Genomic DNA, 23,246 nt, shown 5'->3' on the forward strand with positions numbered 1-23,246 from the left:
ACATGTAACATTCCTATTCTAGGACTTCTCTTCCTTTTGGAGTGCCCAACCACCCACAGCTTACCTGGGGCTCCCACAAGAGTACCATCTCTAATAAGTTAATTCTCACTTAGGTGTTACCTAAGAAAGTGTTTTTTGTTTAACTTTTTGCCTTACTTACAGACCCGTTAATAAATAATACATTGATTCTTTGTTTTTCTTTTTAAACATACATTTATTGATTTTAAAGAGAGGGGAGGAGGGAGTAGAGAAAGAGACAGAGAACAGAAACAGCAATCTGCTCCTGTATGTGCCCTGACTGGGGATTGAACCCACAATCTTTGAGTATCAGAATGATGTTCTAACCAACAGAGCTATCTGGCCAGGGTGATACATTGATTCTTTAATAGTTGTTATTGTTTAATTGAAAGGAAAAAAATCTTTAAATGTAAAGTGTCAGTCTCTTGAACCCAAGCACAGATGATGAAAACATTAAATTTACTCTCTTCCAAATGCAGTGAAATCTAGACAATTTTCCATGCCCCATGGTCCATTTTGCACCAGAAAGCCCAGGATCTAAAAACACAAAAGAAAACAAGACCGGTGGTCTTGATCAACATTTCCTTGAGACAATCCAGGTAGGAATAAAGAAATCCCAAAGTTTGGTATAGGGATGTTTATCTTATGAGACACTGTCAGTAGTTTTCTGTAGCTGCTTCCTGAGCTGGCTAAGGTTTAATTTGAGTAACCTTGTGGAAAGACCTGTTTAAGTGGCACTATCAAACAATAGCAGCAAGAGGAGAGATAAGAAGAAAGTATAAAAGGATTATTAAAGAAATGCTGGGGGTGGAATTTATCTCTCCAAACAAATCAGGGTGTCTGGGCTTAATAGAAAAACCCTATAATAGGTGGACAGATGGGAAACTGTTATTTTTCAGAACTTAGCATGGAAGTGCTTTTGCTCTGATTTGGTAGCAGAGAATTGAGGAGGAAAAACTGTGACGTTCAGATAATTATTTTTACAATGTATTTGCTCAGGAGTTGACTTTCTAAATACCTGAGGGAAAGGCGGCAGGGTGGGGGGAATAGATAAAGTAGAGGGGCTCAGCAGGACAGGGGTTTGAGAATGCCTTCCCTAACTTTCCATCTATAATTTTGCTAGGTAGGCAAAAAATCCCTTTGGAGTCCTTTTGCAATCCCAACATATCTCACAGCAACCTTTAGATAAGCCATGTGGCCTGTTACATCAGAGTTGTTCTACTAAGCAGCCAGTGTACAGAACAGAGATAGAGACTAGAGAAACTAAATACTTAAACAGAGGCTGAGTTTGCCTTTCAATGTCTCTATTGCCTGGCCAGACAAAGGAAAATTCCCAACAGGTGTTCCTTGTATTCCTCTATCACAGAAGAGAATTAATAATGTATGTGTATTGATTTTTTATTTGTATAGTTGTTGAAGCAAAGGGGTTGAAGTAAAGAATCCAATATTTTATTTGATCAATCAGCTTGTATTTGTTAAGAACTTAATAAGTAACCACCTCTGTGGGGATTTGGAGGAGGGCGATCGGAAACGGGTGACTTTCGTTCGGGTGCACGCAGACGTATACAATCAGAAAGGTGACACAACAGGCTACAGCTTTGACTGGTTTCGTTTCCTCTTCTGTGTTAACTAGCAGTACAAAGATACTGGAATTTTTCATTGAAATAAAGGGCCGGGACAAAGGTTGGAACAACTAGCTGTGTATCACAGTGACCTATGAAGTTCTAACAATTCAGATGGACTGACTCCACTCTAGGTGAAGTGAATCAGAATCTCTCTGGGTAAATGTTAGGGACGAATGTTTGTATACCCCCAAATTCATAGCTGGAAGCCCTACTTGTACATGTGATATTTGGAAATGGGGCCTTTGGAGATCATTAGGGTTAAATGAGGTCATGAGGGTGGTGTCCTCATGAAGGGATCCAGTGTTCTTATAAGAAGAGAGCTTGCTCTCGACTCTCTGCTCTCCCACAAGGAAGGGGTCCTGTGAGTTCACAGTAGAAGGAGTCTGTCTCTAATTCAACTGGAGAGCTCTTACCAGAACTTGACCATGTTGGTAATGATCAGCACAAACTTCCAACCTCTAGAACTGTGGGGAAATAAGTTTCTGTTCTTTAAGCCAGTCATTCTATAGTATTTTGTTAGAGCAGCCTAATCAGACTAATATAATGAGTCTCAGAGCTTGTGATGAACTGAGTTTCCAATCTTTCTGCCTCTATTTAAACTATTTTTCAAGATCACAACGGGATATTCTTTCAGTTTTTTTCCTCACTGTCTCTCTGCCTTCCAAATATTCAGCTGTAGTCACCATTGCCTCTTGAAAGAAAATATATATCACTGGGGCTTGGGAGGAAATGGAATTACATTGTAGATTGAATTGTGTTCCACCCAAACAGAATAGGTCGAAGTCCTAACCTCAAGAGGTGATCTTATTTAAAGACAGGATCATTACAGAGCTAATAAAGTTAAAATGAGATCATTAGAGTGAGCCTTAGCTTAATATGAGTCATATCCTATATGAAAGGAAAATTTGGACACACAGACAGGTAGAACAGCATGGGAAGATTGGAGTTACTTTGGCCCAAACCAAGTAACACCAAAGATTACTAGCAAACCACTGGAAGCCGGGAGAGAAACATGGCAGAAAGTCTCCTTCACAGCCTTCAGAAAGAACTAACCCTCCCGACACCTTGACTTCAGACTCTAGCCTATAGAGTTGTGAGACAATATTTTATTCTGTCCTTTGAGCCACCCAATTTGTGGTATGTTGGTAATGGCAGCTCCTGTCTACCATCTTAGAAGTCAGCGACACTTTCATAGAGAGGGATCTATAGATTACAGAGTGGGCGGGCACTCTAAGAGGTATCTGTTAAATGACTTAACTCTTTCTATTTTCTTTTTCATTTTATTTTATTTTTTACAGAGACAGAGAGAGAGAGAGTCAGAGAGAGGGATAGATAGGGACAGACAGACAGGAATGGAGAGAGATGATAAGCATCAATTATTAGTTTTTCGTTGCAACACCTTAGTTGTTCATTGATTACTTTCTCAGTGCCTTGACCATGGGGCTACAGAAGACCGAGTAACCCCTTTGCTCAAACCAGATGAGCCCATGCTTAAGTTGGTGACCTTGGGGTCTCGAACCTGGGTCCTTCGCATCCCAGTCTGATGCTCTATCCACTGCGCCACCACCTGTCAGGCAACTCAACTCCTTTTAGAGATAAAAAAAAAAAAAAAAAAACCTCTCGCTGCCAGCGATTTCACGCTTGTACTAAGCACAAAGGTAGGAATGTGATAGGGCTTCCCCATAAACTTCATGCATCTCTTGAGTCCAAGCTCTACAGATGGTGTTAGCTAGGTCAACAATGCAGGCATCCTCTTTTTTTTATAGAAAACATCTGAGGCCAGGTTCTCCAGAAGCAGATCCTAGGATAAGATTCATGTGCAAATGACTTGTTAAAGAAGTGCTCCTAGAACAAACTGTCAAGACATGGAGGAAGATTTTGGAAAGAGAAGCCAAAATAGAGTGCTTGCCTAATTCTGATGCAAGAGGAAAGTGCTGGAGTTTCAATGACATCTTTGGGTTGTCTTGATCTGAATGGAGCCAGGAGAGCTTCCAAGGGTTGGTTGTCTTTCAAGAAGACAGCTGGCTGATAGCCATTAGAGGCCAAAACACACTGAAACTCAGGAATACAAGGAAATGGTAAAAGGATCTGTCTTCGTCTGCTCAGATTGCCATAACAAAGAGACTAGGTGATTTAAACAACAGAAACTCATATTCTCATGATTCTGGAAGTTGAGAAGACCAAGATCAAAGTGCTGTCCAATTTTGTTCCCAGTGATGTCTTTCTCTTTGGGTTGAAGATGACTGATTTCTCACTATGTCCTCACATGGCCTTTTCTCAGTGCACATGCACATAGGAAAAGGAAGAGAGAGAGCTTTTCTTCTTCTTCTTAAAAAGGCACTGATTTCATCCTGAGAGTCCCATGCTCATGATCTAATCTCATTACCTCCCAAAGGCTCTATCTCCAAACATCATTACAATGGGCACAAGGCTTTAAAAAAGGAATTGCAGTTAGTGGCACACATATTCACATATTCAGTTTATAACAGGATATGGTTGAAGTATGGACAATACTATCTGCTGCAGTGGGCCTCCTTTTCTCCGTTCCTGGTCTTTCCTGATGCTGGTCTCCATCAGCATAATGTCAATACGTCAAATATGTTCTAAATGTTTGAAAACTCCTAAACTGGTCTAGGAGACTCTTTTATTTATGCAAATTTTTCCTGATCTCTCAAATCTTTGTGGCTGAGTGCATGGAGGAGCACTAAAGCCTTATTCAGCCTGAGCTGAGTTCTAATTTAATGAAAAAGACAGTCTTCAGATGCCCTTCCTTCTGAAAAATAGGTATGGATTTGTTCTACGTTTATTTAACTGAAAGGTCATAGAGGTAACTCTCAGAACAGTAGAAGTCTATTGCCAAAGAAGCATCTGAGTTTACAACTCGCAAAGCAAACTAGACAACAACATCTAGATGACAATTTCCAGCTTAAAAAAACAACAACAAAGATTCTTCCCTGGAAGTACCATGTTGCACCAAAATTACCATCAAAGCACCTTACTTCAGAAGAGCAGGGAGGATCTTTTTCTGGGAAAGTATTGTATTTTTTCCCCCTGGATTACTACAGTGTCATTCTTCCCTGAAGCTTATTCCAGGCTGAGGATGAAAAAGTCACCCACGTAATGGAAGCAAACACAATCCCATGCAGAAGAGCAGGATTCTTCAAGCTTTCTGACTGATGACTTTGCAGTCTTCAATTTTTACACTGTGGTTTTTTTGTTTTTTGTTTTTGTTACTATATCTATGTATCTATAGGTATCTATAGAGAGAGAAATATATTGGTAGATAGATAATTTTTTTGCTTTAAAAATCTCTGATGATCTTTAGGTTGACTACAGATGTTAAAATAAACTGTTATGAGACAGATACTTTAAAATACGGTCACTGGCATCACCGAGATCAGGATCTGAGCCTTAGCGTCACCACCCTTGTGTGCAATGTAAACCGTACAGAGACCCGGCTCACCCATTTGCAAATAAGACTAATTATATTTTTTACCTCAATGAGTTGTCTTAAGGAATATATCTGATTACATTTTTAAAACTTTTATCACAGTGGCTTCGCATATAGTTATGAGTAAAATAAATATTTACTGTTATAAAAATAGCAGTATTTGGGGGAAGGGAGGGCACAGAAAAACCAGATAGAAGGTGACGGAAGACAATTTGACTTTGGGTGAGGGGTATGCAACATAATCAAATGTCAAAATAATCTGGAGATGTTTTCTCTGAATATATGCACCCTGATTTATCAATGTCACCCCATTAAAATTAATATCATAATAAATTTATAAAAAGAAAAAATAGCAATATTTTCTTATTAATTTTTCTTTTTAATTTTACTTAGAAAATTAAATTTAATAAGGTGACATTGGTCAATAAGAGTATGTAGATTTCAGGTAAACATTTCTATAGCATTTGAACGGTTGATTATGTTGAATACCCATCGCCCAAAATCAAATCATTTTCCATCACCTTATATTTGTCCCTCTTTATTCCTATTCTTCCCACACTACCCCATATCTCCCTCCCCCTGGTAACCATTTTACTTTTATCTATGTCCACAAGTCTCAGTTTTATATCCCACCATCATGTGAAATCATATAGTTCTTAGCTTTTTCTGGTTTACTTATTTCACTCAGTGTAATATTCTCAAAGTCTATCCACATTGTCATAAAAGGCAATATGTCATCCTTTCTTATGGCTAAGTAGTATTCTATTGTATGTATGTACCACATCTTTTTTATCCAATCATCTATCAAAGGTCACTTTGGTTGTTTCCCTGTCTTAGACACTATGAATAATACTGTGATGCACATGGGGCTGCATGTGTCCTTATGTACCAATGACTTTGAATTGTTTGAGTAGATACCCAGTAAAGGGATTGCTGGGTCACATGGTATTTCTATTCTTAATTTTATGAGGAACCACCATACTTTCTTCCATAATGGTTGTACTAGTTTACATCTCCACCAACAGTGAATGAGGGTTCCTTTTTCTCCACAGCCCCTTCAACACCTGTTATTACCTGTCTGGTTGATAATAGACAATCAAAGAGGTGTGAGGTGGTATCTCACTGTAGTTTTTATTTGTACTTCTCTGATAGCTAGTGAAGATGAACATTTTCTCAAAAATCTGTTGGCCATTTGTATGTCTTCTTGGCAATACTAGTAATATGGTAATAGGTGCATATGCTTAAAGCAAAAAATAATCTGCTTCCTATTAACTCAACCATACCATAAACCAATTTATAATTAAGGGGAGGATTCAATTTGACAACAAATTTTGTAAAATAAACAAATGTTAGTGTTTGAAGGAAACCTTGAATCAAGTTTTCTTTCAGGTGATCAAATTAAGGCACCAAAGATGCTCTAACTTTTTCAAGGTCAAATAACCATGAGGCAGTGGCAGCAGAAAACACAGTTTTTGATCACTCTACACAATCTATGAGACTTCAATTCATATTTCCTGAAGGAGTGGTTCAATTGGGAATTCACATATGGATGAATTTACAGAGCTGACTCAGGGCAGGTAATTCCATACTATAATGTGTCACCCAAACACCTGAGCATTGGGTTTGACACGCATCATTTCTATCCATCAAAAATGTTTATGGTGATGCCTGACCATATTCCAGAGTCTTGAAAGTGCCAGAGAAGGGTTTGAAAAGCAAACAAACCTTAGTCATGTTATTAAAGGACACTTGCTTTGGAATGGAACTCTGGAGTGTTTAATTATCAACATGTGCCTTTCCATCCTCGGCCTATTAAATCATCTGGCCTGCTAATAATAGCCTGTTTAGCCATCAGGGGAAGATGGATGAGTTTTAGTTCCCATTTTCAAATCCAAGGGATCTGCCCTGTTTCTGAATTATCTGCAGATGAAGATTAGTCACTGAGGCATCTGTAGGTTGTACAGAGGACACTGGAATCTTGGCCAGCACATTTATCCTCACCAACGCTCCCTCCTTCTCCGCCGGGGCATCCGCTGGTGAATAGAGCCTGAAAAAGCCAAGGTTAAATGTGAGGAAGGAAACCTTACCCATCAAAAGCTGTTTTTAGCCTTTCTAAACTAGATTTAATTACTTTCCAGCTTTGCAAAGGACACTGTACATGGACTAGGACTGCTCTCACAGAACCTGCTGGCATTTGTTTGTTTGTTCTTCTCAATTCACATCTAATGTTCCTGATACCTGTTGATATAACAAACTACCCCCCCAAACTTAGTGGCTTAAAACAACAATTTATCTGGATCACGATCCTGTGGAGGAGGAATTTGGAGTGTTTTGGGGGGCGTCTCCTTGCTGTTCCTTGTGATCCTAACTGGAGTGGCTTGACTGGTCCTGGATGGCCCACTTCCGAGAAAGCTCACTCAATGACCAGCAAGTTGGTGCTGGTGTTCCTTCAGCTCAGTGCAACCTGCAAGACTCCTTTTGGACTAACCTCAGAAAGCCCCAGAAGGCCATTTTTGCTGTATTCATGGCAAATCACCTATAAGGCAAGCTCAGTCTCAAGGGGATGAACATAGAATAGAACAACAAAGACTTTGCAGGCATCTTTAATCTATGAAATCAAGTAAAAGAGTAATCATTAGATTTTAACTACCTCCTCCTTCACTCCACAAATTTTCTGTTTCCCAGAAACTTGAAAAATATTTTCATGTTTCCCTCAAATCTCCTTCTACTCATGATATTGAATAAATATATTGTGCTGTGTTGAAACAATAGGTTTCAATCTATTAATCAAATTCTATTTATTTTTCTGATGATTATTCCTTTCCTTTACAAGCCCAATTCCCATATTGAATGTAATACGGCACATGCCATTCTGAGAGTCGGTAATAAATAATGAAAGCTTCAACACACTATTCTCTGTGAGAGAGAGTGCGGCAGACAATGGAAGAAACAATTAAAAAACACTTTCAAAGTTGAAGAGGGATCTTAACAATGGCAGAGCATTTGAGATATTTAGGTGCCGTTCATGCCGTCCTTTCTCTTTTATGCCCCAAGGAGCAAGGGTGAAAAAAACAACAACAAAAAACAGTTTTGCAGATCTTATCAGTAGACCCAAAAGTAGAAATTAACTAGTAGTAAAAACTCATATATTAAGCCCATTTTGATTTGCATGTATTTGCATATGAATACCTAACTAATTGTTGTGAAGGAACAATTAAGAGAACAAAAAAATAAAAGGAAGAAAGGAGGCTGGAGGCTGCAACAGACACCTGGGAAACTTTATTTAAAAAGCTTTTTACATATTTCAATTTTATTTTAATAAAGACAAAGGCACTGAATTATGCACAAGAAATACTATCAAAAGAATTAAAGTGAGAGAAGTTTCCTAACATACTGATACCACTTTCTAGAATTCTCAAATTCTTTCCACTTCTCTTTTTCATACCAAAACCCTACAATGTGGTATTAGAATCCAAGGTTCTAGAGATAGTGCTAAAGCAAGTTCTAAGTTTCCCCCACTAATATAATTAGCTTGCATGGTCCTGTTTCAAATTGATATTTTTCAATAGTTGTTTAATGTTTCTTTATGGAGAGCTTGTTTATGATGCTTGGGGCAAATTGGCCTTCCTCTCTCTTCTTTATGCTTCTGAAAAATTCAGTTCTATTCACAAATTGGCTTAGTCCACTCAGCAAAACTCAGAAAAACCTGCATTTAACTCTTCCCATTCTTCATAAAAAGGAATTAGCAGATAGTTGTGTTATCATGAATATGCTCTTTGGGGATTTTTCCCAATAATCGGTTTTTTTAATTTTAAATTTTGCCTGCCTCGCATCTATTTCTTCTTCTGGCAATAGCAGAAGAAGGAGTTTTCCTTTACACAATTTCATCCCATATTCTTAGTCTTTGTGGCATCTGAAAGGACTCACATCCTCAGTTCCAAGAACAGAGCCAACACAAAGGGAGAGAGAGAGAGAGAGAGAGAGAGAGAGAGAGAGAGAGAGAGATGAACCAGAGCAAGGTAAACAAAAGAAAAAGATAAAGACAAAGGAAAGGAGGAAGAAAGACAGACAGAAAACACTGAAGATGTTGTTTGAGATCTTGAATTCAGCCTTAAAACTATATATTCCATTATACAAGCCAATTAATGTGCCCCTACAATACATACGAGCACACACGCATAGGTACACAAACCATGTGCATATATGCACACACGGAAATATTTTATTTATAAATAGGCATTTTTATTATTATTTCCCTCAAACTCTTATGATTTCTGTTTCTGTACTTAAAATCAGGCTTTATTAATACAATCCTTATCAACTCAAAGCAGAGAATATTGTCCAGTTTATAGTACTATTCTGAAAAGGCATTGTCAAATCTAGACTACTGCATAAAATTTATTCCACTGGCTTTTATATAACAAGCTTAAACCAACCAAAGGTAGCCTTTCCAAATTACTTGTATCTATTATGGAGTTGTAACAGATATTAGATAATATAAGTAACTAAATTATCCAATATAAAATGCCTGATTTACCAAGACAAAACCTCCCTCTGTAAGTATTATATTTGTACACACACACATACATACACAGAAACATATTCTTTATTTTTTTTTTTTCAAAAATTTTTTAACCTGCCTGACCAGACAGTGGCACATTGGATAGAGCATTGGACTGGGACACAGAGGATCCAGGTTCGAAATCCTGAGGTTTCCAGCTTGAGCGTGGGCTCACCAACTTGAGCGTGGGGTTGCTAGCTAGTGCATGGGATCATAGATATAACCCCATGGTCCCATGGTCGCTGGCTTGAACCCAAAGGTTGCTAGCTTAAAGCCCAAGGTCACTGGCTTAAGCAAGGGTTCACTCTGTCTGCTGTAGCCCCTGGTCAAAGCACATACAAGAAAGCAATCAATGAATAACTAAGGAGCCGCAACGAAGAATTGATACTTTTCATCTCTCTCCCTTTTTTTCTGTCTGTCCCTATCTGTCCCTCTCTCTGACTCTGTCTCTGTCAATAAAATAAAAAAAATAAAAAAAAAAAATTAACCTAACCACAATTTTTAAAAATTTATTCATTTTAGAGAGAGAGAGAGGAGGGAGGGAGGAGCAGGAAGCATCAACTCCCATATTTGCTTTGACCAGGAAGTCCTGGGGTTTGAACCGGTGACCTCAGCATTCCAAGTCTATGCTTTATCGACTGTTGCCACCACAGGCCAGGCAAGAAACATGTTCTTTAGAGTAAGGGTAAAAAGCCACAGTATTCCACATTTCAAGGCAGGGTCACATCCATTAGTGTCTGTAGATGGCTGTATTTGATGACTTTGCTGAAATAACAGATTTCAGCATCTCAGTGTCCTTTAACAAAACAGTTTATTTCTTGCTTACGCTCCATGTAACCTATGGACCAGTAGAGGTCTGTTCCCACAGTGGCTCTGCTCCATCTGTCTTCTCCATTAAACTCCAGATTTAATGGAGTTTATGGTGACATAATTATTTTTCTCCTATATAACCCATCCCTTAAGAACCTCTCTGGAATATGCCTTTCTCTGAACAGAAAGCGGAAACAAGAGACTAAGCTGAACCATGCAATCAGATTTAAAGCTTCTGCTCCAACATGGAATCCATCATGCTCACTCAGATGACATTATACAAGTCTACCAATGGTGACAAGAATATATTTGCAACCTACACAGGGACACTCTAAGTTACATGACAAAGACTTGTGTCAGATTAGATGGCTCTCTTAGGCCACCACTATGACTTGAATACGATATCCATTCTTTCATTGTTGTTCTAGAGTCTCTAATGAGATCATTTAAGATTTAGCAGAGAAAGACCATGTACCCTTGCAATGGTAACAAATGCCCTTGATCTATGAAAACTCAGCATTCTTACATTCTGTTGGGAGGCTCCCTTTCTAAGATATGCTCCTTCAAGGATGTTGCTTTTCAGATTTGCTCAGTAGGCTATATGAAAATAAACTAACCTTGATGTGTTGGTCTTAGATACGATTAGCAAATATTTTGACTGTGTTACAATATTCCTCTGACTCTAGGTTTTACAAATATCCAAAATATGTACACCTCACAGTGTAACCACTGAGAAACTTTGTTTCTTTTATCTAACCTTTTCTCCTTCTTTTTTTTATTTTTTATTAGAACTGGCCTTGTCCAGACTAGGAGCACCCTGAGTCACCCACTCTTCTCTTCCTTGCACATCCATTTCCTTAATCATTAAACCCTCAAGACAATGAGGTGCAGTTTAGCATCAAATAACCTCAGGAACAAAGCCTCCAGTCTTTGACCACAGAGACAGAGTTCACTCAAAATTAGAGATAACATCTAGGCCTCATTGTGTTTCAACTCCAGGTCCAGAAAAGCAGAAGGACCCCAGTGATAACACCCTTGTGAAACCAGACATCAGAACCAGATGTAATTATCAACTACCCCCTACGTTAGTTCAGACTAATCTATAGAGATCATGACCCCCAACTCCCTTAGTCATCATAATTATTTTTCTCCTATATAACCCATCCCTTAAGAAGCCATTGAGAAGCCAAATCTTAGAGCAACCATGCACCTGTGACTCTGGGTTTGGCACCATTTCCTTAAAAACAAACCTTTACTCTCTTGGCTGCAAACTCCTGTTTACATTTGATTGGGCTTTGATTTGCACAGCCAAATAAAGCCCTTAGTTCGGTAACAAAACATTGATTCGTTAAGATGACATGGCCGTCAGTGAGACCTAGACTCACTTGATCTATTCACGCACTGATACACTCTAAGGCATTCCAGTAAATACAGTGTTCTACATCTTACTGCTTTGCCAGTGATATTCTAGAAACGCTTAGGTGGACATTATTCTAGTAACTGTGTCTGTGTAATAAACAACCCCAAATCTTAGTGGCTTAACCAAAAGCAATAATTTATTATCCCTCATACTTTAAACAGGTCAAGAATTTAACAGCAACTCAGCTTGTGGTTCTGGTTTAGGGTCTTTCATGAAGTTGCCATGTGATTGGTGACTGGAATTACTGTCACGAGGGTATCTTCACTCAGGTGGGAAGTCACCCAGTTGGGAAGACTTGGACCTCTGAGAGCAGCAGAGGTTCCTTGTGTATACTTCTGTAACTCTATGTGCTCTCTTTTGTGATCTCCAACATGGCAGCTTCAGAACTACATACATGGCAGGTCAGATGTCCAAACGCACAAGTCGAGAGAGAAAGAGAGAGATCCAAGGGAAGTTATAATGACTTTTATAACCCAGCTTTAGAAATCAGTCACATGTCAATTTTGCCATGCTCTCATAGTTGAAGCAGTTACAAAGGTATGCCCAGGTTGAAGGGGTGCACCAGAGACCTCATCTTTCAACAGAGGATTGTCAACATCACTTTGCAAGAAGACCGAGTCGGATGGGATTAATACTGGTGTGACCATCATTGGAAAATCCAATTTTCCAAAGATATCTTGGCTGCCCTGCTCCTTAATCTAGTTCTGATGAAACTCACTGGATTTGAATCAGAAATGTTATAGCTAAAAGGAAAAGACTAGAAAATAATCTCATGCAACTTTTTCCAATTACCAACTCAAGGAATTTAAGTGATTGACTAAGGTAGAACAGATAATTAGATATAAATATATCAAAATTAGTGTAGAAGTCCCTATTCTAAATCCTCTTAACTAAATCACAGAGCATGATTCACTGTATTGTGCTCCTGTTTTATACATTATAGCCATGGTGTAGTTAAAATGATAAAAGCTGAATCTCAAGTTCTATTGAACTAAAAATCAACTATTATCTGTTCTTAAATATTTAGTTTTATTTTTTAAATTTTTAAGCTGGTAGGGATACCTTCTTAAATTACTGACCAAAAATAGAATATAAATCTGTCACATCTGTATGAAAATTAACATAAAATGTACCATAAATTTGAATGTAAATATAAAGCTATAGAACTTGTAAGAGGACTTGGGCTCTAGCTCACTTGATTAACACATTGTCCCCGTGTGCTAAGGTTGTAGGTTCAATCCCCAGTCAGGACACATATAAGAATCAACCAATGGCCTGACCAGGCAGTGGTGCAGTGGATAGAGCATTGGACTGGGACACAAAGAACCCAGGTTTCAAACCCCGAGGTCTCTGGCTTGAGCGCGGGCTCATCTGGTTTGAGCACAGCTCACCAGCTTGAACCCAAAGAAACTGGCTTGAACAAAGGGTCACTCACACTGCTGGAGCCCCCCAGTCAAGGCACATATGAGGAAGCAATCACTGAACAACTAAGGTGCAGCAACAAAGAATTGATGCTTCTCATCTCTCTCCCTTCCTGTCTGTCTGTCTGACCCTATCTGTCCCTCTTTCTGTCTCTCTGTCTCAGTCACAAAAAAAAAAAAAAAAATCAACCAATGAATGCATAAATAAGTGGAACAACAAATCAATGTTTTGATGTTTTTCTTGTTCTCTTTTTACCCCTTTCTTCTCTAAAATCAATAAATAAAAAAAACTTATAAGGGGAGAAAACAGAACATAAAATTACTAAAGTACATAAAATGATACCTGGTAAGAGTTTTCTAACATTCTTATCTCAAATCTGTATGACAAAACAGTATTAACTGTTTTTATAAGGACTTTGACTCAACTCCTTAATAGTTGAATTCAAATTCCTCAACAGTTATAAGGTTATTACAGTCCTCTCTTTCAAATGGTGTGAATAGAGGTAGTTTGTTTTTTAAGAAAGGACTCCATTTATTACTAAGTTGTTAAATTTATATGTGTAGACTTGCTCATAGGATTTTCATACTATCTTTCGAGATGTCAGCAAGGTCTATACTGGTATCCTCTGCTTCATTTAAAATATTAGTAATTTGTATTTTTACTTTTTTTTCTTTCTCAGTCTCACTAGATGTTTGCCAACTTTATTGATCTTTTCAAAGAATCAGCTCTTGGTTTCATTGATTTTCTCTATTGAGTTTCTACTTATAAGTTCATCGATTGTTGCTCTTATGTTTATTATTTCCTTCCTTCTTTATGCTTTGGTTTCATTTTCTTCTTATTTTTCAAGATTATTGAGATGGAAGGTTGATTATTTATTTGAGGCATTTTTTTTCTAATATGTGAATTTAGTTTTAAGAATTCACACTTAGCAGTTTTAGCTGTGTGCAATAAATTTTGATAATTTATATGTTTATTTTCATTTGGTTACATATACACTTTTAAAATTTCTTTTGAAACTCCCTTTTGTACCATGGATTCCTTAAAAGTACATTGCTTAGTTTCCAAATATTGGAGATTTATCTGTAATCATTCTCTTATTGATTTCTAGTTTTATTCCATTTTGTTTAGAGAAAAGACTGCATAATTTCAGTTAGTTAAGTTTTTTAAGTTTATTTTATGGATTTCTTCCTTAGGATATGATTGATGAACACTTGAAAATAATGTGTGCTCTACTAAAAATATTGAGTAGACACTATTGGTTAATGCTATTGTTGACTTATTCTATTTCTTTGATGATTTTCTGTGTGTTTTCTTTATTTCTTTTCTTTTCTTTTTTACAAATTGTTGAGAGAGGAGTATTGAGGGGTATTATACAAGTATAATAGTGAATACCTATTTTTTTATTTCAATGCTACCAGTTTCTGCCTCACACATTTTTCAGGTCTTTTGTTTGGTACATACATATTTTAAATTTCTGTCTTTTTGTTACTATACTCTTTATCATTACATAAAGTTATTGTTTCTGGTAATTACTTTTTGCTCTGAAGTCTATTGAATATTAAGAGATAAAAATTAAAAAAAAGGCCCTGGCCGGTTGGCTCAGTGGTAGAGCGTCGGCCTGGCATGTAGGAGTCCCAGGTTCGATTCCCGGCCAGAGCACACAGGAGAAGTGCCCATCTGCTTCTCCACCCCTCCCCCTCTCCTTCCTCTCTGTCTCTCTCTTCCCCTCCCGCAGCCAAGGCTCCATTAGAGCAAAGTTTGCCGGGGCGCTGGGGAGGATGGCTCTGTGGCCTCTGCCTCAGGCACTAGAATGGCTCTGGTTGCGGCACAGCATCGTCCCCTGGTAGGCATGCCGGGTGGATCCCAGTCGGCGCATGCGGGAGTCTGTCTGACTGCCTCCCCGTTTCCAACTTCGGAAAAATAAAAAAAATAAAAAATAAATAAATAAATAAATAAATAAACAAAAGAAATACATGTTTGCTTTTTTTGATATGTTTGATATAATAATTTTTGTTATAAAAGTGTTTGAATCATATATATTTTTTTAAATAATTGAGTCATGTTATAATCTACTCTACCAATATTTCTTTTGATTTACATATCTACATCATTTAAATTTAATGTAATTATTAAAATATTGGAGTTTAAGCTTGCCATTTAATATTTATTTACTGTTTATACTCTGTTTTTATGTTTCCTTTTTGTTGCCTTCTTGTGGGTTAAATTTTTTTTTTAATTTTATTTTGACTTATTTTTGAGTATGTCTCTTTGAGTAACTTTTTTAATGGTTATTTTAGATATATAGATATATATAACTGTCTACTTGTGTAATTCTTTTACAAGTTAAAATAAAGTATTATAACTTTCTCTCCCTTAATTTTCTTTGACTCCTTTATTTATAATATAATTGTCTTAATATGTCCTCAGCATATATTGAAAACTACTTCACACAATGTTAAAAATTTTAGCTTCAATCGTCAAAAAAGTATATATTAGAAAACTGAAGAGAAGGAAAGCTTATTATATTTTTTCATATTTTCTTATCTTATTGTTTTTTCTTTGCTGATGTTTTAAGGTTGCTTATTTTATAATTTCCATTATGTTTATAGAAATTCTTATAGTAATTTTTTAAGAAATGTTTGAAAATAAGCCAGTCTCTTTCTTAGTTTTTCTTGATCTAAGAATATTTTTATTTTATCACTGAATATTATTTTTGCTGGGTATAGGTTTTTAGGTTGACAGCTTTTTTTCCCCCACAACTTAAAAATATTGTGCTTTTTCATTTTGGTCTCCATCATTTCTGATGAGAAACCAGCAATAATTTTAATTTTTTTTCCTACAGGTAAGGTATCATTTTACCTCTGGCTACTTTCAAGACTTGTTTTCAGTTTTCAAATGTTATTTATGATGTGTCTTTTCATGGATTTCTTTGGGTTTATTCTGTTTGGGGCTCACTCAACTCTTAAATCTATAGATTTATTTATTTATTTTTTTGGCAAAAGGAAGTTTTGGTCATGATTTCTATTGCAAATTTTTCAGCCCTGTTCTCTTTCTTCTCTTTTTCTTTAACTCCAATGCAGGGATCCCCAAACTTTTTACACAGAGGGCCAGTTCACTGTCCCTCAGACCGTTGGAGGGCTGCCACATACAGTGCTCCTCTCACTGACCACCAATGAAAGATGGGGCCCTTCCAGAAGTGCGGTGGGGGGCCAGATAAATGGCCTCAGGGGGCTGCATGCGGCCCACGGGCCGTAGTTTGGGGACGTCTGCTCCAATGGCATAAATATTAGTTCTGTTATTATAGTCCCACAGATCCATAAGATTCTATTACTTTTTCTAGTTTATTTTCACATTGCTATTCAGATTGGGTAATTTCTATTGCTCTATGATCCATTCATTGATGATTTTCTCTGTCCTCTCCATTTTGTAATTCACAAAGCTTCTTATTTTAATAAATGTATTTTTCATTTCTAAAATTTTCATTTACTTATTTTTTATAACATATTTCTTTGTTGAGGCTTTCTATTTTTTCATTTATTACCAGTATGTTTATAATTTCTCATTCAGGCATTTTATTGTGGCTGTTTTAAAACCCTTTTCAGATAATTTTAACATCTCTGTCAGATCATTTTAACTGTCATAACAGTATTTGTATCTCATGACAGTCTTTTTTTTTCATTCAGTTTGATATCTCTCTGGTTCTTGATATGACAGTAATTTTTTTTATTAAACCCTGTACATATTTTTATTATGTTAAGCACTTCTTAATATTATTAAACTTTTTATTACCTGGCTTTGGAGGTCATAACTCTGGTGGAGGAAAAACCCCACACATTTTTCGCCACATGAAGATAGAATTCCAGCCTCATTGACACCAAAGGTTAGCAAGGCTCTTCATTACTGCTCAGTGGGGTGTGAGTTGTGACTCCCTGTGTGGCCTCCACTGACACTAGTGGGGGTGACCTTGTTATCACTGGGTGATGAGTAAAGGTCCCATTCCCCACTGGGGCTGCTCTGATACCACCTGAGTGTGGGGTGGGAACATTACTACCAAGCAGAGTAGAAGTCCAGGCTTCCATGTACTCAGCACTGACACTGTCAGTGCGACCTTATTACTGGGCAGCAAGAAAGGAAATTCTGCTTTCTCTACTTATCCTCTTCAACTCTTGCCAAGGGGAGTAATGGAGTTCCTTGTTACATCCATATGTGTGTCCCTACTCAGTTTTTACTGGCATAGGTAAGGTAGAACTAAAGTTTCTTCTGTGTTGTTTAACTGGAAGAGAGCAGTTATTATCTAAAAGTGTTCTGTCTTGCTCGGCTGTCCCTTTTCCTAGTCCTTTGGCTAGAGAGAGCAGGCTTTTGCTGGGGCTATTTTTGTCTGTACCGGCTGCTGTTTCCAGATTGCTGACTTCATTAGCGCCAAGTCAGGATATAAAAGGCAAAAAGAAAACCCATGTAGCTAACCACCATGTTATTCCTTAGATTCTAAGTTTTCTTGTGACTCTACCTCCTTCTCTCCATATTTCTGTCTTCTTATATTTGTTCTATATATTATATCCAGTATTCTTAGTTGAACTAAGTGGGATGATGAAATAAGTATGTCTACTCTATCTGCAAGAAGCAGAAGTCTCGTTAAAAAAGCTTTAAAAAATAATAATTTCTTTTATAGCATTTTTTAATGAAAAGCGCACAATCCAGGTTATTTGAGAGATTGCCCGGGAAGTGATAGACTTACAGAGAGAATATTTGTTACTGTGTTCAGACTATCCAAGCAAATAGATTCAGAAAGTACTTAAAATATTGGCATCTATGCAACCTCCAGAGTCCAAAGAGCCAGAAAAACCAATAATGTATATGTGCCTCTAGGTAACATACAGGGACAATACTTGAACTAGACCGATTCAGAAAACCTTGGGGCAGATGTAGGACCAACCAAGCAATCATACTCACAGGTAGGCAGACCGACCTGGGAAAACAGATTTACTGGTAGTCTTTTACTGTCTTGTCATTTTGCCACCCTTGGGGGGTAGGAACAATTATTGATTTCCGTTTTACAAAAAAGGAAAAAGAAACTTAGAGATTCAATAAGTTTTTCAGGTCTTCACTACTAATAAGTAGAAGATCTATTCTCTAAGACTTATTAGTCTGACTCTAGAATTTAAGCTCTTAATTATTAAAGATTAGAGAAATTCAGATAAAGTGACTCTAAGATTAGTGTTCCCAATCTGGGAAACATAGCATTGGTAGCCAAGAATCACAATAATCTATGTTCTTATTCAAAATCATCTGTTAAAATAGTAATTCAAAAAGTAGCCAGGGGTTCCAACAGATATGGTGTAAGCCCCAGTAAATGAAATCCTCTGATCAGTAGTTGCTAAAAGAGAAACAAATAGGAAAGTTAAAAAATAGTCTGGGACAGGAAAGCCTAAGTTCATGGGTTAGGGGCAAGGTGGAGATTTTGGACTAGTTTATAGTAAAATTGAAATGTAAGGAGTGAACACAAAACTCACAGGGGAAGAGCAGCACTGCTCAGATGATCTGACCATTGACATATAGTCAATACTCACAATGATAATACTGACTACCAATTATTAAATGCCCACAATGTGCCAAGAGCTGAGCCAGATACTGAAACAAGTTTCAATAAATATGAAATGGAGGCTTAAGCTTAAACAAAATGTGCTGGGTTCCTTTTTTTTAAAATTCACAATGGTGCATCCTAAGAGGATTTACTTAGAATCCCAGCATTCAGAACCAAAAGCTTGAGAGACCTTGTTAGAGAGGACAACTTCTTAAGAAAGTCAGAGTAAGAGAATGCAAATTCTTATGTACTTTCTGCCTAAAGTCAAGATTGGTCTACAACAAAGAGTACAACTAAGGATGCAATTGAACTTATCAGTGACCTATGGGGATCAGAAATAAAGAATTTAGGGAGAAAGACTCTCACCTTCACTAGGGACAGGCACATTGTTCCAAATCTAAAGGAAGAAAATCAATAAAAGGTAACATCTTCCTTGCAGGACATTTGGTCCTATCTAAAATGTCCATAGAGACATGTGGCTCACACCAAAAGGTCCTCGATGTTTGATTCTCTTCAAAATGTTCATGAGCATATTAGGTCTACAGAAAATGATCCTCAATATTTGGTCCTGTCCAAAATGTCCACACTTAGAAAACACCCCTAGGTTCAAATAGCTTGCAACATGTATTTATACTTTTTGGTTTATAGAATTAATACATTTTTTTTTTTAAATACTGTACTATTGCATCTTCTTGGTCCAATAATTGTGTTGTGGCTATATTGCTAATAATAACTCTTCTTGCCTCAGTACCTTAGCTGACAATGGCACATGGAGTTAGATAAATGACTCCATGTTGACCAAATGTCTCCATGGACATTTTGAATGGGACCAAATTTTAAGGACCGTTTAGCATGGACCAAATGTCTCCATGAGTGTTTTAGGCAGGACCAAATGTTTACTAATCTAACATTTCGGCAATCCATCTATTCACCAATGATTTATTTATTCATTCAGCTGCTAGTTACTGAATGTCTGCTCTATGCCTGTTATTATGCTAAGTCCTCCATATACAGAAAAGAACAAAAGAGACCCAATTTCTGCCTTGATTGGATTTACTGACAAATTAATACTAAGAACACCTAACACAATGGATTGATTGATAAGTCACAGAGAACACAGGCATCCCTGAACTGGCTGTTCAAATACAAGGAGGTCTCTTGCTGCAAAGGATGTAATAAAAATGTATAACAGAGGTACGCAGTCTTGCCTAAGGCAATAGTAAAGCCTTCCCAAAAGAAGCGACATTGAAGTGGAGGCTTTGATTTTGAAAGAGGTGAGGAAGGTGTTTAAAAAGTTCCAGTTAGAGTAAATAGCCTGTGCAGAAGCCCCAAGCCTGGAAGTTACACAGCTCGCCAAGAAAGCTAAGAGGAGACGGGGGTGACTGAAGTCTGGACAGGGCAGCAGCTCACCTCTGACTCTAGAAGCAGGAAAGCATTTCTTTTTTTTTTTCTTTTTTAATTTATTTATTCATTTTAGAGAGGAGGGAGATAGAGAGAGAGAGAGAGAGAAGGGGGAGGAGCAGGAAGCATCAACTCCCATATGTGCCTTGACTAGGCAAGCCCAGGGTTTTGAACCGGCAACCTCAGTGTTTCCAGGTTGATGCTTTATCCACTGCGCTACCACAGGTCAGGCAGGAAAGCATTTCTGAGAGGCAGAACAGAGGTTACGGGGCGGGTGGGCATCTTCGGCGGCACCTCTGAAGTGGCTAGCTCGGCGGAGTTACATTGAGGGTGACAGGAACTTCTTTCTAATGCTCTACTGCCTTTTCTGTCTTTGTACTAAACACACAGGGCGGCGATGTGAAAGGCGCTCTTCTTATATCTTGAAAACCTCATCTTCTCCGCAGCAGGAGTTTTCAGATGGCCCTGAGTTGGTATTTGTAGAGAGCAGCGCTAACTCTGCCCTGGTGAGGGCCATTGCTCTTCTGTGAGCAATGGAAGTTATTTCCATGTCAGCTCCTCAGATCAGAAGGGGCTGGGCAGTCAGGATCCACACGGCCTGGTCCAGGTCGTCACGATGCTGATGAAAAGAGGGTTGGATCTCTGCCAGCTATAAGACCTAGTGCTGAGGAGCCAAAGGCTGTGTTTTAAGCTGCTTCAAAATCTGTGGATGTCATTTGCTCCTTTGAAGCTCATTACAACACTGAGCTAGCCGTTTAGTAATCTCACGGAAGCCTAATACCAAAGAGCAGTAGAGAGGTATAATTTGCCAGCCACTTCAAGCATCCTGTTTTGCAAAAGCCCACCTGTTGTAAAACTACAGAATACCCTATATCACGTCATATTCACATTTGAAAAGATTTGGGCAGGAATTTTTATTTATGTAAAGAATGGATGTCATAATTTTGATACAGTAACTGTCAACCCCGTGTAGGTGGGATAATTAAAAGCAAATCTTATTTTATTTATTTAATTAATATTTGCTGATTTCAAACATCTGTGAGGCACACCTCTACAAAGCAGAGGTCAGTAGGGAAAGAGAAACACAAATTGTTGTTCATGTTGGTCATGATCCAAAGAGTTTAGATAGTAACCAGGTAACAAAGAAAAAGAAAGAAAAAAGTAAGGGAAGGAGAGAGGAAAATAGTAAAAATGAAGAAGGGGATGTGGAGGGAGGGAGAGGGAGTGAAGGCATGAAGGAGGGAAGAGAGATATTTCCAGCAGTAACTAGTAGGAAAATTGAAAGGGTAATGTGATAAATCATACTTGTCATGTGTCTGGTTAACCGGGGCTATGTAACACACTACTTGAAACTTAGTGACTTAAAACAAGATTGTATTTTGTTCATTATCTTTGTTAGTTGAAAATTCTAGAAAGATTCAGCTGGGTGGTTTGTCTGTGATCCACATAGCAGCAGCTGGGACATGAGGATCCACTCGCAAAAATATGTCTAGCCCCTCAGTGCCTGCGTCTCTCTCCTCCTGCTCCCTCCCCCCTCTCCTCCTCTCTTCCTATTCTCTTTCCATAGAGCATTTCATTCTCCATAGTCTCTCCATGGGGTTGGGGCTTCTTACAGTATGGTGGCCAGAGGCAGTTATACTAATTACCTGGCAACTTGCTTCTCAGTATGAGTGAAAATTGCCGGTGGCTAAAGGTCAGAGCCTAGAGTATCACTTCTGCCATCTCCTCTTTATCTGAGCAACCACAGACCCACCCAGACTCAAGGAGCTACATGGACCCCACCTCTCAATGGGAGAAGGGCCAAAGCATACCCGGCCACCTCTCATCAACCAGAGTCCCTGTCATGTTGTTGAAGGATCAAGGCTAGCTTTCCTCAGGAGGCAGCATCTGAACTGCGTCCTGAATGACAAGAAAAATCTAAAATGTTAACTTCAGAAAGCATGCCGAACTAGGCAGAGGAAATAGCTGCACAAAGCCCTGAGGCATAAATGATTGATATGTTTGATAAAAGCATGAAGGACAAGAGTAGCTGGAGCTTGAAGACAAAGGCAGACATTCTAAGGAGGTGAGACAGGAAAAGTAGAGGCAGTCGGCCATGGGTAGAAATCTGGATACTATTACCAGTGTGAGGGAAGGCATGGTAAACCTTTGAAATAAGCAAGAGGTAATTTATATCTTTAAAATATTATAAAGGTTCGAGAACAGCATTTGGAAGAACAGTTTGGAGACTATCACAGTAATCCAAGTATGAGATGAAGGTGACGTAGACTAGCTTGAATCCAGTGAAGATGAATTTGAGATGAGTGTAGACACAAGTTAGGGTGTAAGTTTAGGGATAGGTGCAAGTGTTGGCACAGATATATATATATATATATATATATATAGGTGTAGAGAGAGATTTAGAGATAGACCTCTATAGATTTAGACTTAAATAGAGATAGAGATTTACATACATACTTTGCATATAGAAATAGAATGACATTATGGATTTAGAGACAAAGATATGCACATAAGAATTGATAGAGAACCAGATGTAGCTTTGAAGTTAAGATATAGAGAGATATGTTTAAATACAAAGAAAGATGGCTAGCAACATAGAAATAAGTATGGGCCAGATATACAGACACAAGCACGGAATAGATATGTTAGCAATGGATAGGACAGAATTTGCTAATGAATTAGGTAACAGTGAAGATACGAAAGAACCCAGGAATGATTTGGGTGACTGGATGCAGAGAAATGCTGTTTTCTAAGTTAGAGGAGACAGGTTTATGAAAATTATTCCACTAATGAGGTAAAACAGCCCAAGAACACAAGTAGTAGTGGGGGAAATGTCCCATCTGAGTAGGTGCTCCTGGGTATTGTTCCCTCTTCCCTCTCACATGATGCCTTTCCTTGTCACTGTCTTCACACTAGTGTCCCTCACCTCCGGAACATTGTGATTGGAATTATAGACT

At 38.0% G+C, this 23,246-nt stretch overlaps 1 long non-coding RNA gene across 1 annotated transcript in view; it reads right to left on the reverse strand.

Moving 5' to 3' along the window:
• Positions 1 to 263: 263 nt before the first annotated feature.
• LOC136406683 (uncharacterized) overlaps positions 264 to 23,246 on the reverse strand; it is a 56,163-nt gene continuing 33,180 nt past the window's right edge. The window contains exon 3 of the long non-coding RNA XR_010751680.1: positions 264 to 555. This is a non-coding gene — a long non-coding RNA (uncharacterized lncRNA). The remainder of the gene's footprint in view (positions 556 to 23,246) is intronic.

The sequence above is a fragment of the Saccopteryx leptura genome, chromosome 5 (genome assembly GCF_036850995.1).
Source record: "Saccopteryx leptura isolate mSacLep1 chromosome 5, mSacLep1_pri_phased_curated, whole genome shotgun sequence".
NCBI classification, from domain to species: Eukaryota; Metazoa; Chordata; class Mammalia; order Chiroptera; family Emballonuridae; genus Saccopteryx; species Saccopteryx leptura.